Here is a 19,443-nt window from a genome sequence, read left to right on the forward strand (position 1 = left end):
AATATAGGCGTATTATAGTAGAATTATGGTAATTAGGGTAATGTGTACATAGAACTAAACTGTTGTGATTGGTAGAAGAAATGCAGCATAGGTTAGAATAGGATAAACTAACTTTAGAAGCTACATAAGAAGTAAATAAGGTAAGCTAGGATTAGACGTCTAAGGAATTGGTATAAATAGCGCTTTAGGATGAAGCTGAGATTCAGATTAATTTGATCATACTAAGGGGAAACGCTGCCCGAGTAACAAGCGGAAATAAAAAGGAAAATCGCCGGCCCAGTGAAGGATTGTTGTAATAAAGTGTTAAACCTAAACTTGTAAAGCTTTTTTCAGTTTAGCGTTTTTATGAATGTAATATCACATGGCGACCGTGATCGTGAAATATAGCGACGACGCGAATCTGTGCTAAAGGCAAATAACCTCCGGATGTACGCACCGAGCCACAATCTCATCGATTAGCCAGTTCAACGTTTATGAACATCCAGTGAAGAAAAAAAAATCTAACGGTAACGTTTGTAATTTTGTGGCTGCGTTCAAACGAAATTATGAAGTGCGTATATAGTGCAGTGACCGAGGTGTTTAGTGCAACGACCGAGGATCACATCGAAACTGAGCGTAGCGACAGCTGAGAATCGCATGCGTGTGAAGAGTGAGGGCAAGAGACTAGATCGGTACGAGAAAGGCCCACCACGCCAAATAGTGAGCGATACACTACCGCAGTGAGAACCGATGAGAAACAGGCAACGTGAAAGTGCGTGTCACAAAGAACATCAAAGAAGAGTGTAGTGTACGGTATCGCTAGTATCATCAGCAAAGGAAGGCAAGAGAAGTGAGCAGTACTAGAAGTGCAAGACGATAGTATTGTGCAGAAGTGTGCAGCTTTCGTTAACATCATCGACAGTGGACGACGAGAAGTGTAAGGCAGCAGCATGAGAGCAGAATCATACTACGATAGCAATTAACGTATGAGAGAGCGGCACACGGTACGAGCAGTACGGAACGAGAGCAGTACGGAACGAGAGCAGTACGTGACATCAGGAGTGGCATGCGTAACTACGTATGACGAGAAGCAGAGAGCAGTGAGATCAGTCGGCGACAACAGCAGCAGAGATACGATATGAAACAACTTCACTCGAGCGAATTCCCCATCCGCATGAAGGTAGGATATTATGCGAATTATTGTATATAAAGTAGAAAATGCGTTAACTAAACAAAAGCGTAGTAGGTTTCATGAATGTGATATCACATAGGTATGAATGTAATTGCTCAATTAATTTTTACCTCCTTATGCGATTGTACTACCAAAATCTTATTAATATGTGCATTTAATAGTGCATTTAATGTGCAAAATAGTCACTATCAATTATACGTTTTCAAGAATAATCACGTTGCGCCCTCCTTACGTTCTACATGCTGTCTTAAATGCTACCCAAAATTAAACAATATTTAAAACGATTACAAGAAATAGAGGAAAAGCTAAGACCGGGTGATAAGAAATTTCGTAGATGCTTGATTGAACATTATGGTATTGCTGCCTATGACGCGTTTGGGAAATTTAAAACCTTAGTAGCAAAAGCGAAACTATCAGAAATACCAGTGGAATTAGAAACTATACACAAATCAGCAAATAACAGCTACACCAACATTCATTCGTACATACAGTTTCAATTACAGAATAAAGTACAATTTAAATTTAAAACACTAGCTAAGATTAGCATTGCATTACGTCGTTGGCAATCAAAAAAATGGAGGAGTTCGATATTAAAACTGCTGCGACATTGGTCCACTTATATGATGGCAATGCCGACAGTCTTGAAAATTTTCTGGGTTCGGCCAAATTACTTAAAAAGCTTTATCCAAAAGACACGAAGCAAATCTTGGTAGAGTTTCTTAAAACACGGTTAACAGGAAAAGCTCAATTAGGTCTAGCACCAAACATCACTGATTTTGAAACACTTATTAATGATGTACAGTCACGATGCCAGGAGAAAATAAAACCTGACAAGGTTATAGTAGATTTGAAAGCGATCCGTCATACAGATACTAAAGGCCTATGCGAAGAAGTTGAAAAACTGAGTACAAAGTTAAAAATTATGTACCTCAAACAAAATATACCTGAGAAGGTGGCAAACGATATGGCAGTCAAACGTGGAATAGAAACACTTATCGATAAAGTTAAACTCACGGAAACAAAAATCATATTGCAAGCAGGACAGTATACCTCTATACTAGACGCAACAGAGAAGGTACTAGAAAGTGAAAGAATGCACAATTCAACCCAGCAAGTACTTTCATTTAAAAGAAATTTCCATACCCCACATCGTTCCTTTGAGAATAGATATCCAAATCAATATGAACGCAATATGTACAATAGACCACAAAGTAGAGGAAACAATTTACCAAACAGGCAAACAAACAGTAGATTTCAGCAGTACAATAACAACAACAATTATAACAACAATTACAATAACAGTAACAAAAGAAATTTTAGAAACACGAATAGAAACAAAAGCAGGGTTTACACTACTCAAGCCACAGAACAGGAAAATTTTTAAGAAGAAGACCCACAGCCTACCGATTGCCAATCTTAGCTATCAACTTAAATGCTAATAACTTTATAAAAGTAAGAATAGGAATGTCTACAGATGAGTACAGCCATCTTATCGTAGACACTGGAGCAGACGTTTCTCTGTTTAAAGTAAATAAAATTAAGTTAAATCACCAAGTATTTGCACAAAACAAAATTAATCTTACTGGTATTACCACTCATTCAATAGATACTTTGGCAACTACCTATACATATATACACTTTGGTGGTACGTCAGTCAATCACCAATTCCATCTAATACCAAAAGATTTAGACATTGGGGCAGACGGAATATTAGGTAGAGATTTTTTCTCTAAGTATAGATGCGTTATTGACTATGAGCACTGGCTTCTTAATTTTAACCACAAGGGCATCAGTGTCTGTCATCCTATCGAAGATAAAACAAATGATGGTTTTATATTACCAATACGAAGTGAAGTAATATGCGAAGTAAACCAGCCAAACATAAAAGAAGATTCTATAGTATTTGCAGAAGAAGTCAGTCCTGGAGTATTCTGTGGTAATTCAATTATAGGAAAAAATAGGCAATAAGTTAAATTCATAAACACAACTGAAAAAAATGTGTTTATCAGTAATAAATCGTTCAAACCCCAAGTCGATCCAGTAAAAAATTACAATATAATGAAGCTATCACCCCCCTCAAATGAAAAATCAAGATTTGATAGTATAATAGAAAAAATAGATACGAAAAAAGTTCCGCAATACATTAAAAATGATTTGAATAATCTTTTAGCAAAATATACAGACCTTTTTTGCATAAACGATGATAAAATCTCCACTAATAACTTTTATAAGCAGTCAACACAGCTAAAAGAAAACATACCATGCTACATTCCTAATTACAAACAAATTCACGCCCAAGCAGATGAAATAAACCAGCAGGTCGACAAAATGTTAAGAGACGATATCATTGAACATTCGGTCTCATCCTATAATTCTCCGATATTACTAGTTCCAAAAAAATCAGAGGCAGAAAAAAATGGAGACTTGTCGTAGACTATCGTCAGCTAAATAAAAAAATAATGCCGGACAAATTTCCACTACCCAGGATAGATGAAATACTAGACCAACTAGGTAGGGTAAAATATTTTACAACACTCGATCTTATGTCAGGTTTCCACCAAATTCCCCTTGACAAAGAATCGAGAAAATATACTGCGTTTTCCACCGCTTCAGACCACTATAATTTTAAAAGGTTACCTTTCGGACTAAATGTGAGCCCTAACAGTTTCCAGCGAATGATAACAATAGCGATGGCTGGACTAACCCCAGAGAGTGCTTTCGTTTACATCGATGACATCATCATTACAGGATGCACTATTAGGCATCACCTCGAAAACCTAAAAAGAGTCTTTGATCGACTACGTCAGTACAACCTTAAATTAAACCCTCAAAAATGTAAATTTTTTCAAACAGAAGTTACTTACTTGGGTCACAAAATTACAGACAAGGGCATTTACCCGGACGAATCTAAATTCGATGTTATAAAAAACTATCCGAAACCAGGTAACACAGACGAAGTTAGAAGATTCGTTGCCTTCTGCAATTATTATCGCAAATTCATCCGTAACTTTGCAGCAATCGCGAAACCTTTAAACGAACCACTCAAGAAAGGACAATTATTTAATTGGTCATACGAATGTCAGAACGCTTTTGATACTTTGCGCAACAATCTTTTGTCACCTATGATCCTAAAATATCCTGATTTTTCAAAAGATTTTGTTATCACTACTGATGCATCTGATACAGCATGCGGGCCATTCTTTCACAAATGTATGACAGAGATGATCACCCAGTGGCATTTGCTTCTAAAAGCTTTACCAAAGGCGAGAAAAATAAACCAACCATAGAAAAAGAATTGGCAGCTATACATTGGGCTATCAACTATTTTAAACCCTATGTCTATGGTCGAAAATTTAAAATTCGTACTGATCATAGACCTCTAGTATTTTTGTTCACCATGAAAAATCCAACCTCCAAACTTACTCGAATGAGATTGGACCTGGAGGAGTTCGATTTTGAAGTAGAATTCGTAGCCGGTAAAACTAATGTTGGTGCTGACGCTTTGTCCAGAATCATAATTACTTCTGATCATTTAAAATCATTACAAGAATGTACATGCGCGAATAAAAACAACCAAGCGTTGGTAGTAAAGACTAGGGCAATGACTAGAACCAATAAAAAAGAAACAAACCCAGTAACACGGAACGACAGAAGAGAAACCATTACTCCACCATCGTTTTGGAATACAGAGAATGCTTCAGAGGTCAATAAGCTATTAAAAATACAATCAAAGATAAATGAAGATGCAATTAAACTAAAACTTTTCAACAGCAACTATAACAAGGAGCTCTGCAGTACAATGATCAAAACAAAACAAGATGGAAGTCAGGCGCTCGAGTCTGCTCTTCTAAGATTATGTGCTCATGCGAAAAAGCTTTATAGAGATAAATTAGCTATCTCCATGGAAGACGAAATTTTTACTCAATACTCGCCTCAAACAATTAAGGAAATCGCAAATAGAGCCATTTCCGGTTGCGAGATTATTGCTTTCACGCCGCCCAAGTGGGTTACGAGGAAAGAAGAAGTAAATGAAATTCTAAACAATTATCACATGCTACCTTCGGGAGGACATGTTGGTCAATATCGCTTGTATTTAAAAATACGAGATAAATACAAGTGGAAAAATATGAAGGAAGATGTAAAAAATTTTGTCAAAAACTGCGAAATATGTTAAATAAACAAAATAACACGCCATACAATAGAAAAATCCGTAGTGACAACGACGCCATTGAAGCCATTCGAAGTAGTATCAATAGACACGGTGGGCCCTCTTCCAAAAACACCCAAGCATAACACGTACGCTGTTACTATACAATGTGACCTCACTAAATATGTGATTCTAATACCAATACCAAATAAAGAGGCTAACACAATAACGAGGGCGATCGTAGAGAACCTTATATTAAAATATGTAAAATTTGTAGAAATGCGGTCTGATCAAGGATTAGAATACAACAACGAGATATTGAAAAAATGGCAGAAATACTGGGAATCAAGCAAACATTTGCGACTGCTTATCACCCACAAACCATAGGCGCTTTAGAACGCAACCATAGAACTTTGAACGAATATTTAAGATCATTTACAAACGAGCATGGAGATGATTGGGATGACTGGGTGAAATTCTATGAATTTACGTATAACACCACGGCACACACAGAAACTGGCTACACGCCATTCGAGCTATTATTCGGAAGAAAAGCAAATCTTCCACATGATATAGTGACTCACAAAACAGAACCAGTGTACAATCATGATCAATATTATAATGAATTGAAATACAAAATACAAAAATCAAACGAAGTAGCACGGAAAAAAATTAATTGAGCAAAAAGAGAAAAGACAGGCGGCTGCAAATAGCAGTATCAACCTGCTTTCCATTAAACCAGGAGATGAAGTGTATTTGAAAAACGAGAACAAGAGAAAATTAGATCCTTTATATTTAGGTCCATACACAGTTTCAAAAATACAACAACCAAATTGCACTATAATAAACAAACATAGCAAAAAAGAAAATACTGTCCATAAAAAAAGGTTAGTTAAATGATAAAAATCTATTACATACGATTTTTATACTTTTAAAAGGGGGGAGGTGTTGCGCCTAAACATTAGGCAACCATAGTATTATAGAAACATTGAATAAGAAATTGAATTTATTATAGCAAAATAAATATAGGCGTATTATAGTAGAATTATGGTAATTAGGGTAATGTGTACGTTACGCAGATACCACAGCCAGACATGTTCTAACATGACGATGCAACACCGACGTTGGTCACACATTCCAACGGTCGACTCATTCGCTCCACCTCGGAAGTCAGGCAGACACAGGATACTCGTGTTACCAGCCTGATCTACAACGAAGGGTCGCCACCATGGTAGCAACGATCGTGAGGTCGCCACCACGGTAGCAACGTTCAACGGTACAGCGTGGGGTCGCCATCGTAGCAAGTGATAGCACAACCCCACAACCGGAAGACAGCCCTCAGGAATGAACGAAGGAACCACCAGGAAGTCGATGGCGAGATCTACGGATGACGACATCGAGGGACCGCGATTGGCTGAGTGGTAAAACGTTGAGTGCGTAGGAAAGTTATTATAAATAGGGCCAGATAGGAACCAAGCTTTAGTCTTTAGGCTACAGTCGCAGGCAAAGGTGTCTCCCAAATAAATTAAAAAGAAAAATAAAATAAAAATTATTTTTTTGTTAGTAATCGACCACGAATTACATAACTGGCGCAGTCGTCCGGAATAAAAGTTGGAGTGAAAAAGTTAGTGAGTGAACAAAAGTGGACATTACCGATTAAGAAAAGTAATAAAGTGGTTCCCGCTATACACGCATCCGTCAACCTGTACGAGATTTGAGGACCCCCCCGCTTGCTGACAAAACACCGGGAGTACCCGCAACGTCCAACGAAGAAAACCGACAACCCCCACCGAAGCAATAGACGCAACCTAAGACTCCGGGTATGAATCACTTCAAGGCGATCATCCTGTAAGTAAAAACCCTTATCTAAAGGTAAAAATACATTCCAACGGCAAATTCGAACGAGCCAACCTGGGCTGGTAGCGGCAGTGATAGATGGCATCGTCGTCTGTAGCTGCTATGCGCCACCCAGGTGGACAGTGGAAGAGTTTGGTGCGCTGCTTGACCACATTGTGGTTATAGCGACAGGTGCGGCGAGGCTGGTCATTGGGGGTGACTTCAATGCCTGGTCTGCCGCTTGGGGCAGCCCTAGGGCTAACAGAGGAGAGCCACAGAGGCGGCGTGGGGAGCAGTTGCTCACTGCGTTCGCTTGTCTGGATGTGGTACTCCTAAATGACGGAATAACACCAACATTCTGGACACCTGAACGGTCGTCTTTCATCGACCTCACTTTCGTGTCACCGAGTATGGTCCCTAATTCGGATTGGCACGTGCTGCAGACTCACATGCAGAGTGACCATCGGGCGATTGTGTTTGATTTGGGTGCAATGTCGCGCACGGTGCCTGACGTTCAGAGTCTTGCCGGTCGGTTCAGAATGAGCAAGTTCAATGGAGAGCTCTTTAGAGAGGCTTTAGCACTGCAGCTAGAGCAAATCGATGTTGTCGACTCAGGGAGCCTGACTATGGCTCTGAATGATGCGTGTGAGGCGGTTATGCCGAGATCAACGGATGGTAGAGGACCTATGCGGGCCCAAGCCTTCTGGTGGACCGAGGAAATCGGTGAACTGCGGCGTGCATGCCTTAGGGCTGGTCGCAGAGCGCAACGCTCATACAGGACGGAGAACTACTCGTTGCGCCGGGGCGAATATAAGAATGCCCGCGGTCAGCTCAAGAAGGCTATTGCAGCGAGTAAGAGGAGACTCTTTAGAGAGCTGATAGAGCAGGCAGATAACATGACATTCGGTCCTGCCTATCAGATCCTCATGAAAGTTTTGAAGGGGAATAAAACCCCCAGAGAAAGGGATCCTGCTCGGCTGAGTGCGACTGTGGACCATCTTTTCCCGGAACACCCACCGGTTGAATGGCCACCATATAGTGTGGAAGATGATCAGCCTCCTGCTCCAATCGCTAATGGTGACATCGTCGCCATAGGTAGGGGACTGAAGCCAAAAAAGGCACCGGGAATGGATTCCATTCCCAACCCGGCCTTGGCTCTAGCCATGGTGGAACAGCCTGACATATTCAGGACTGTCTACCAAAAGGCTTTGAACGAGGGCCTCTTTCCAACGAGTTGGAAGAGGCAGTTCCTGGTTTTAATACCAAAACCCGGTAAGCCACCTGGTGAGCCTGGGTCCTTTAGACCCATATGCCTCATCGACGGCCCCGGGAAGGGACTCGAACGTGTGATCTTGGATAGACTCCAAGATCACATCGAAACGACGGGGGCCCTATCCGAGAGGCAGTTTGGCTTTCGGAAGGGTCGCTCGACCACGGACGCAATTCAGAGTGTCATAGCCATAGCGGCAGAAGCCAGATCGAGGCATCGATATGGTGGCCGCTATTGCGCTATTGTCACTCTCGATGTTGAAAATGCGTTCAACAATGCGTCATGGAGCGTGATAGCCGCTGCTTTGCAGCGTATCAGAGTCCCTGTCTACCTATACAATCTCATAGGAGATTACTTCAGGGACAGGGAACTGGTATATGAGATGAGTGCGGGGCTTGTTTCACGGAGAGTATCAGCGGGAGTACCGCAGGGGTCGGTCCTTGGGCCGACCCTTTGGAACATAATGTACGATGGCGTCCTGTTGCTTCCACTGCCAGAGGGAGCGACACTGACAGGTTTCGCAGACGACATCGTACTAAGCGTGCAGGGAAGTTCCATTTCTGAGGTGGAAGCGTTAGTGGAAGAGAGTGTGTCCATCATTATTGATTGGATGCACTCGGTGCGTTTAAAACTCGCCCCACTAAAAACGGAGTACATCCTTGTCAGCTCACATAGAGCTGAACAAAGATCTTCAATTCGGGTGGATGGACATGTGATTCAGTCGTCGCGGTGTTTGAAGTACTTGGGCTTCATCATCGATGATCGACTCGAGTACACTCAACACGTACACTACGTTGTTGAGAAAGCGACGAGGATCACAACCATGCTGACTCAGCTAATGCCTAACAAGGTGGGGCCGCGCAGTAGTCGACGAAAGGTCATAGCATCTACTGCCATCGCCATAGTGCGATATGCGGCACCTGTCTGGCACAAGGTATTGCGATTTGAGAACCGTCGCCAATGGTTGCGAAGGTTCCATCGAATACTGGCCCATCGTGTGATTAGCGCTTTTCGCACGACTTCTCACGATGGTGCATGTGTGGTGGCTGGCATGTTGCCACTGCATATACTAGTTGAGGAGGATGCAAGGGTCTACTTCCGCCGGAGATCGACGGGTGAGACCACCGAAACCTGCAGGAGGGCCGAGCGTATAGTATCCATCCGTACATGGCAGCATGAGTGGAGCAGTGCTGTACATGGGACTTGGACTCGCGCCCTCATCCCTGAGGTTGAACCATGGATCGCGAGAAAACATGGGGAGGTAGATTTCTATCTCTCCCAGTTTCTCACCGGACATGGGTTCTTCAATGGGTACCTCCAGCGGATGAATTTCATCTCGTCCGCCATGTGTCCGGTGTGTGACACTTTAGAGGAGACACCGGAGCATGTACTATTCTGTTGTGAAAGCAACGCCCCGTCTCGTGTCATAATAGAACGTGGAGTTGGAGTTACAGTTACCCCGGGAAATATTGTCGCGGTGATGATCGCCAGCGGCAGTGCATGGGGAACTGTAGCTAGAGAAATTAAGACCATCATGGTGCGGTTGCAACAGCGTGCAATACGCAATGAGCGCCGCAACCAATAAGGTCACAAGGAGAGAAGCGAAAGGCAAGGTTCTTCGGGATCTTGTCAAGTAGCATTTTAGTGGCATGGCACTGACTGTCTTAGGACAAGTATGTGACAAGTCTTGACGGTCTTATCCTCGGCGGTGAGACTTATGTGCTTGTTGTTGAGATGTAGATACCGTCCATTTTTCGCCTGGTCCTCTAGCCAAGGGCCATAGCGCGGTGCCGTGGGAGATTCGGTTCTTTTAACTCAATCGAATGTACCCTAAGGGCTGCTGTACGAAGTAATACCCTCCTGGGTGATCCGTCAGTGGTTCGAGGTTCGAGAGGAGTTTAGTCCGTAGGTGCTTATGCAAATCGGACAGTCCCCAGAGCGTGGTGCTTCCAGCTTAGCTGGTCTTCCCTTCTGGAAGGTGGGTCCCTATGAAGGTTCTCCTCTCGGTTATAAAAAAAAAAAAAAAAAAAAAAAAAAAAGGTAAAAATACATCGTTAAGTGGTGAAAAGTGAATTCAACTTTCTTACTTCTGTGCATAAGAGTGTAAGTGAGGGAATCGTGTAAACTACAAACGAGACAAAACCGGACAATACAACGTAACTTGTTGTAACATTTCTATCGATTCTGTGCATAAGAACGCGAGGGAAATTTAGGCAAGTGTATTGGACAAAACAACGCGTAAAATAAACCTAAAGGATACTCCTTTTGCTTCTTGATTCTGTGAATAAGAGTTCAAGAAGAGGTGTAACCAGGTGTACGCAACCACACAAGTCGAAGATCGGAAAATCTTCTCAAAACGAAGCGATCTAACAGACAAGACCTATTCCTAGAGAATAGAGGAATCATGGCCGATGAAGAGCTAGTCGCTCACATCGCGCAGCTGACGCAAAATCAGAACGCACTCAGAGACGAGATTGCGAGATTATCAGCAAGACCAGTAGTAGATCCATTTACCTACTACAAAACACCAGACCCAATAAAACATCTCTCAATTTTCAGTGGGAAAAAGAGAGAAACATTAGCATGGATTCAGGAGGTGGAAGACTCCCTGAAACTATTCGAAGGGTTCGAAAATGAACCAATGTATCCGCAACTGGTACGAACTATTAAAAGCAAAATAATTGGAGAGGCGCGAGAGATCTTGATCGCAGCCGGAAATCCAAAAAAATGGGAGGAAATTAAGGACGTTCTACTCCATTCCTATGGGGATAAACGGGACCTTGCATCCCATATCCAGTCGTTATTCTACATAACGATGGGAAAAAAGTCAATCTCAGAATATTATGGAAAAATAAAGGAGATCGACACTGCTATAAAGAGCACGGCAAACGCAACCGAAGAGTTGAAGGGTGCCACAAAACAAATCAACGCTTTAGTGGAACTTATTTCTACTACAAGGTACGTGGACGGACTTAGTGATAATCTATCTATGATTGTCAGAAGTCACAAGCCTGAATCGTTAGAGGAAGCATATACGTACGCAATGCAGTATTCAAACGCGGCTTACCGTCAACGGTTGGAAAAGCAAAATTTCAAACCGTTGGATACGAAGAAAATCTTAAATCAGTCTTCTACATCTGGCTTACATAAGAAACCAGAATATAAAACAAGCAAGGAATACAAACCAAATAAGGATTCGAAACCAGACTCAGGAAAATTTAAAACAAATCCGATAAGCGAAGATGTGTCGATGAAAACACACCGATCAAAGGGACAAATAAACAGCAATGAGGTTAGATCCGATATAGAAGACGATTTGGATGACGAACCACCGAACAATAACCAATATCTCGAAATTGACTCGGACGAAAATGAATACCTTCTATCTGAAGAAATAAATTTTCAGATGGATCAAATAGGAAAAAAAAGAAAATAATAAACAACAATTTTTTACCATTTTTAGAACTGGTTACAACTAAAGGAACTTTAAAATTCCTAATTGATACTGGCGCTAATAAAAATTACATTGCACCACAGCATGTAAAAATAGAAAATTGCAAAAACGAAAATAACACGGTTACAAACATAAATGGTACACACACTATAACAAAATCTGCATCTTTTGACATTTTTGCGATAAAGAAAAAAGTAAAATTTTTCGTATATAAATTTCACAACTTCTTTGATGGACTCATAGGATATGAAACACTTCGAGACTTAAATGCAAAATTAAATATAAAAGAAAATTCACTTAAAATTGGACGAAAAACATTCTCTCTTAAAAAGAAATTTCCAAGTAATCAGATAATCAACTTCAATGACGAAAAATACCAATTCATAAAAATAAAAACAACAGGCGATAGGGACTTCCTAGTAGAAGAGGAACGAAAACTTAAACACTTTACGATTCTTCCAGGGTTGTACCGAGCTAGAAACGGATCTTCTGTTATTGCAATCAGAAAAGAATCAGATTCACCATCCTGCCTGATAAACAATAGTGAAATAATTGAAAATACAATAAAAGAATGCGATATTTTTGAACAGCAGAATAATGAACAGAAATGTTTTCCCAATATAAACCTAAGAAGTGACCATATGAATTCAGAAGAGAAGGAAGCACTGTCAAAAATAATAAAAAAATATAAAGATATCCTATATGCTGAAGATACAAAACTGTCTTTCACGCATAAAATTAAACACAAAATTCGAACAGCAGACAATATCCCAATCCATACCAAATCATACAGATACCCACAAATTTTCGAAGAAGAAGTCCAGAAGCAAGTGAGAAAAATGTTAAATGACGGCATTATCAGAGAATCAATATCACCTTACACCTCACCTGTTTGGGTTGTTCCGAAGAAAGTCGACGCATCGGGCGAAAAGAAATTTCGTTTGGTAATTGACTATAGGAAACTTAACGAAAAGACAATTAATGACAAATACCCAATTCCAGAAATAACTGACATCCTAGACAAGCTAGGTAGGGCATGCTATTTTTCTACTATTGATTTAGCATCAGGATTCCATCAGATTCAACTCGACGAGGAAGATGTTGAAAAAACGGCTTTTTCAGTGAGCTGCGGAAAATATGAGTTCACCAGGATGCCGTTCGGACTAAAAAACGCCCCGGCAACCTTCCAACGAGTAATGGATTGTATCCTTAGGGATCAAATCGGAAAATGTTGTTTCGTATACATGGATGATGTGATAATTTTTTCACCATCACTTCAACAACACACAATAGATTTGGGAAAAATTTTCGAAAAACTAAAAGAAGCCAACCTTAAAATACAACTTAACAAATGCGAATTTCTTAGGAAAGAAGTACAATTTTTAGGACACACCGTTACAAAAGAGGGAGTAAAGCCCAATCGTGATAAAATAGACGCGATAAGCACATGGCCGGTACCTCGAACAGAAAAAGATTTAAGACAATTTTTAGGTATCCTAGGATACTATAGAAGATTTATAAAAGATTTTGCTAAATTGGTTAAACCTTTGACAAATTTGTTAAGAAAAGATACAGAAATCATTATATCACCGGAAGTCAAAGAATGTTTCGAAAAATGTAAAAAGATTTTAACATTGGACCCCATTTTAATATATCCAGATTTCACAAAAGATTTCATTTTGACAACAGACGCTAGCGATTTTGCAATCGGAGCAGTACTTTCACAAGGACCAATAAGTAAAGATCGACCAGTGGCATACGCCTCGAGAACTTTAAACAAAACAGAAGAAAGATACTCAACTACGGAAAAAGAACTTTTAGCAATAGTATGGGCGGTCAAACACTTCAGACCTTATCTTTACGGTAGAAAATTCAAACTGTACACTGACCACCAACCCCTTACTTATAGCCTTTCAAATGCAAATAACAAAATAATCAGATGGAGGCTAGCTCTTGAAGAATTTGACTACGAAATAATTTATAAGCCTGGTAAACAAAACATAGTGGCAGACGCTCTATCAAGAATTAGACCGGAAGAAATAAATGTAAACTCACATTCAGATGAAGATAATACACCTGAAAGCGATGGTACGACGGTACATTCCGCCGACACAAGCGACGACTATTTCATACGACACACTGAGAAACCAATTAATATGTTTAGAAATCAAATTATTTTCAGTATTGCAGATATGGAAATGGCCGCATACGAACAAATATTTCCAAAATTCCACAGGCACACGGTAGTAAGAAGTCAATACAACGAAAGCAACATCGTCGAAATCTTCAAACAGAAATTAAATCCAAGAGGAATTAATTGCCTCAAAGCACCTATTTCACTGATCCAGCTGATACAGGAAACATTTAAAAAATATTTTTCATCTAATCGAATATTTAAAGTCTTCTTTTCAGAAACATTGTTGGAAGATGTTCGAATGGAGGTTGAACAAGACGAGATTGTGAGAGAAACACACAATTTTGGCCACAGAGGACCTAAAGAAAATAAGATCCAAATTTTGCAGAAATATTTTTTCCCACAGATAGATCGCAAAGTAAAAATTTTCTGTAATGCATGCGACACCTGCAAAAGAGCCAAGTACAACAGGAAACCACCCAAGTTGATCCATAAGAGTACCTTTGGACAGAAACCATTTGATCGCATCCACATGGACATTTTCTTTCTAAAAGGACAGAAATGGCTAACAATTGTCGATTCATTTTCAAAATTTGCCAATGCGATACCCCTTGCAACAAGAACTATCGTTGACGTAAAAATCGCAATTTCGGAACATATTCGACAATTCGGTAGACCATCAATGATCATTTGCGACCAAGAACCCACCTTTAGATCCATCGATATCACGGGATTCCTAAATGAATTAGGGATTGAAATTCATTTCGCAAGTAGCTCAAACACTAATGGCATTGTCGAACGCTTTCACTCAACACTCATAGAAATCTTTCGAACCACCAAATCAAAATTCACTAACTTAACCCTAATCGATCATATTAACATTGCAATTGATATCTATAACAATACATTTCATGAATCCACTAAAAAGAAACCTAGAGATTTAATCTTTAATACCACTAACACTACTGACACAGAAGAAATCTTAGAAAAGAGCAAACAACTTCAATCAGCAGTCCGAATAGAGCTAAATAAGAGAAAACATAAATATGAGGAACGAAACAAAAATAATGAAACACCTATTACTCTCATACCTGGCGAAACAAAATATGTAAAAATAGCTCAAAGACAAACTAAGGACAAGCATCCATTCAAAACAATAACCGTCAACAAAAACAATAGATTGACATTTGAAGATACAAATAATGTTAAAATTCACAAAGATCGAATTAAACACTAAAACGTTCTAAATTCCAATTACAGACTGTACGTGATCACCCAAGTAAAAGCCAACACGTATAAAGAAGTAACAGGCAATAAAGGAATAATAGCTTTCAAAATTGGAACGGCAAGGATTCAAGTAGGATACAACAGAATAATACACCACATCAACATGAAGCAGATTGACAAAGAAATCGGTAACATAGAAAAATGTTCTAAATCATTTGAAGTAACAGATCATATTATGGACACTCTTACGGCAAAAATAGGAAAAGCCAAGGAAAAGTTAAATGCCCTAACAAGCAAAAGACAAAAGCGAGCACTTATCAATATGTTAGGAACAGCAATTAAATTCATTGCAGGAAATCCAGATAGTGAGGATCTTACAATGATTGAACAAAGCATAAAGGCAATAGAAAGCACAAATAATAATATAATCGATAATCAAGAAAGACAAATCAAAATTAATACAATTTTACAAGATAGGATAAACAATGCATCTATCGCAATCAACAAAATTAAAAATCAAAGCAATGAGATACAGGAAGCAATGCAGGAAAATAAGAACGATCTTGAAATCATTAACCTCATATTCGTAACTGATCAAATAATTGAGATAATCGAAGATATAGAAGAACAAATCGCTTTCGCCAAGAACAACCTTTTAAACAAAAACATTATCTCTAACGAGGAAAAAATATTCATTTTTGAACAACTCAGGAAACAAAAAGTAGAAATCAGCTATTTAGACGAGATATTTCAATACGTAAAAAGCAGCGTTTCACTAGACGGCAACAACATCATCATCCTGATAAAAGTTCCCAAGTTAACAGAAAATGTCTACGACCTTATCAACCTGGAAGCAGTTAACATGAACGGCTCAACAGTGGACATCCCTTTCAACCTGGTGACGAAATTCGGCGATGACATCTATGCACAAACATCAGCTTGTAATATTTGTGACAACAACCTACCGATCACAGATGAATGCATTTTCAACATGCTGACGCACCGTACTCCCAAATGTCGAACTACACGACGAGAGAAAACTGTCCGTTTTAAAGAAGTAATCAGGGGCATAATCTTGGTTGACACTAACGACAACGTTCTCATAACTGATTCTTGTGGACAAAATCGAACAGTAAGCGAACCAACAATCATCGAGTTAGAAGACTGTTCAATAACGATTAAAAACGTCACGTTTACGAAGAAGCCACAACGATCATATGTCGGAGAATACCTAGCACCCATGTATGGAAAAGCGATGCACACGATTAAGCAACCCATAACGAACAACGAGTTCGATCGTATCGAAATCGATAACATGCGGAAAATAACAAAACTGCAAGAGATGAGCAAGTACCTACATCACGATGAATACGCAATCATCATCGGCACAACCATCCTTCTATTGGGAATATGCTTTGCATACAAAATTTTCATACTAAAGAGGAAAAATCCAACAAGGGTATTACCGCAGATCATAAGAATCGAAGAACGACCAATCGAGATGACATCCAACACTCCAGCCAAAATCACCCCGAAGAAAAAGACAGTACAACTTCCGATATTCGCAATGCACATCGGTCAATCGAGGACGAATGACGAATCTTAGGGGGGAGGCGTTACGCAGATACCACAGCCAGACATGTTCTAACATGACGATGCAACACCGACGTTGGTCACACATTCCAACGGTCGACTCATTCGCTCCACCTCGGAAGTCAGGCAGACACAGGATACTCGTGTTACCAGCCTGATCTACAACGAAGGGTCGCCACCATGGTAGCAACGATCGTGAGGTCGCCACCACGGTAGCAACGTTCAACGGTACAGCGTGGGGTCGCCATCGTAGCAAGTGATAGCACAACCCCACAACCGGAAGACAGCCCTCAGGAATGAACGAAGGAACCACCAGGAAGTCGATGGCGAGATCTACGGATGACGACATCGAGGGACCGCGATTGGCTGAGTGGTAAAACGCTGAGTGCGTAGGAAAGTTATTATAAATAGGGCCAGATAGGAACCAAGCTTTAGTCTTTAGGCTACAGTCGCAGGCAAAGGTGTCTCCCAAATAAATTAAAAAGAAAAATAAAATAAAAATTATTTTTTTGTTAGTAATCGACCACGAATTACATAACTTGTACATAGAACTAAACTGTTGTGATTGGTAGAAGAAATGCAGCATAGGTTAGAATAGGATAAACTAACTTTAGAAGCTACATAAGAAGTAAATAAGGTAAGCTAGGATTAGACGTCTAAGGAATTGGTATAAATAGCGCTTTAGGATGAAGCTGAGATTCAGATTAATTTGATCATACTAAGGGGAAACGCTGCCCGAGTAACAAGCGGAAATAAAAAGGAAAATCGCCGGCCCAGTGAAGGATTGTTGTAATAAAGTGTTAAACCTAAACTTGTAAAGTTTTTTTCAGTTTAGCGTTTTTATGAATGTAATATCACAGATGATTTCGGTCAAAGTAGATGTTTTTGGTCAAAGTTGGTGGAAACTGGAAGTTTGCAACCAAAGATGATGATTTCGGTCAAAGTTGATGTTTTTGGTCAAAGTTGGTAGAAACTTGAAGTTTGCAATCAAAGATGATGATTTCGGTCAAAGTAGATGTTTTTGGTCAAAGTTGGTGGAAACTTGAAGTTTGCAACCAAAGATGATGATTTCGGTCAAAGTAGGTAGAAACTTGAAGTTTGCAACCAAAGATGATGTTTTCGGTCAAAGTAGATGTTTTTGGTCAAAGTTGGTAGAAACTTGAAGTTTGCGACCAAAGATGATGTTTTCGGTCAAAGTTGATGTTTTTGGTCAAAGTTGGTGGAAACTCGAGGTTTGCAACCAACGATGATGATTTCGGTCAAAGTAGATGGTTTTGGTCAAAGTTTGTGGAAACTCGAGGTTTGCAACCAAAGATGATGATTTCGGTCAAAGTTGATGTTTTTGGTCAAAGTTGGAGGAAACTGGAAGTTTGCAACCAAAGATGATGATTTCGGTCAAAGCTGATGTTTTTGGTCAAAGTTGGTGGAAACTGTAGGTTTGCAACCAAAGATGATGATTTCGGTCAAAGTAGATGTTTTTGGTCAAAGTTGGTGGAAACTGGAAGTTTGCCACCAAAGGTGATGATTTCGGTCAAAGTTGATGTTTTTGGTCAAAGTTGGTGGAAACTCGAGGTTTGCGACTAAAGTTGATGTTTTTGGTCAAAGTAGATGTTTTTGGTCAAAGTTGGTGGAAACTCGAGGTTTGCGACTAAAGTTGATGTTTTTGGTCAAAGTTGGTGGAAACTCGAGGTTTGCGACTAAAGTTGATGTTTTCGGTCAAAGTTGGTGGAAACTGGAAGTTTGCAACCAAAGATGATGATTTCGGTCAAAGTAGATGTTTTTGGTCAAATTTGGTGGTAACTGGAAGTTTGCAACCAAAGATGATGATTTCGGTCAAAGTAGATGTTTTTGGTCAAAGCTGGTGGAAACTGGAAGTTTGCAACCAAAGATGATGATTTCGGTCAAAGTAGATGTTTTTGGTCAAAGTTGGTGGAAACTGGAAGTTTGCAACCAAAGATGATGATTTCGGTCAAAGTAGATGTTTTTGGTCAAAGTTGGTGGAAACTCGAGGTTTGCGACTAAAGTTGATGATTTCGGTCAAAGTAGATGTTTTTGGTCAAAGTTGGTGGAAACTGGAAGTTTGCAACCAAAGATGATGGTTTCGGTCAAAGTTGATGTTTTTGGTCAAAGTTGGTGGAAACTGGAAGTTTGCAACCAAAGATGATGATTTCGGTCAAAGTTGATGTTTTTGGTCTAAGTTGGTGGAAACTCGAAGTTTGCGACTAAAGTTGATGATTTCGGTCAAAGTAGATGTTTTTGGTCAAAGTTGGTGGAAACTGGAAGTTTGCAACCAAAGATGATGGTTTCGGTCAAAGTTGATGTTTTTGGTCAAAGTTGGTGGAAACTGGAAGTTTGCAACCAAAGATGATGATTTCGGTCAAAGTAGATGTTTTTGGTCAAAGTTGGTGGAAACTGGAAGTTTGCAACCAAAGATGATGATTTCGGTCAAAGTAGATGTTTTTGATCAAAGTTGGTGGAAACTGGAAGTTTGCAACCAAAGATGATGATTTCGGTCAAAGTAGATGTTTTTGGTCAAAGTTGGTGGAAACTGGAAGTTTGCAACCAAAGATAATGATTTCGGTCAAAGTTGATGTTTTTGGTCAAAGTTGGT

The sequence above is a fragment of the Anopheles funestus genome, assembly GCF_943734845.2.
Source record: "Anopheles funestus chromosome X unlocalized genomic scaffold, idAnoFuneDA-416_04 X_unloc_8, whole genome shotgun sequence".
Lineage (NCBI taxonomy): Eukaryota > Metazoa > Arthropoda > Insecta > Diptera > Culicidae > Anopheles > Anopheles funestus.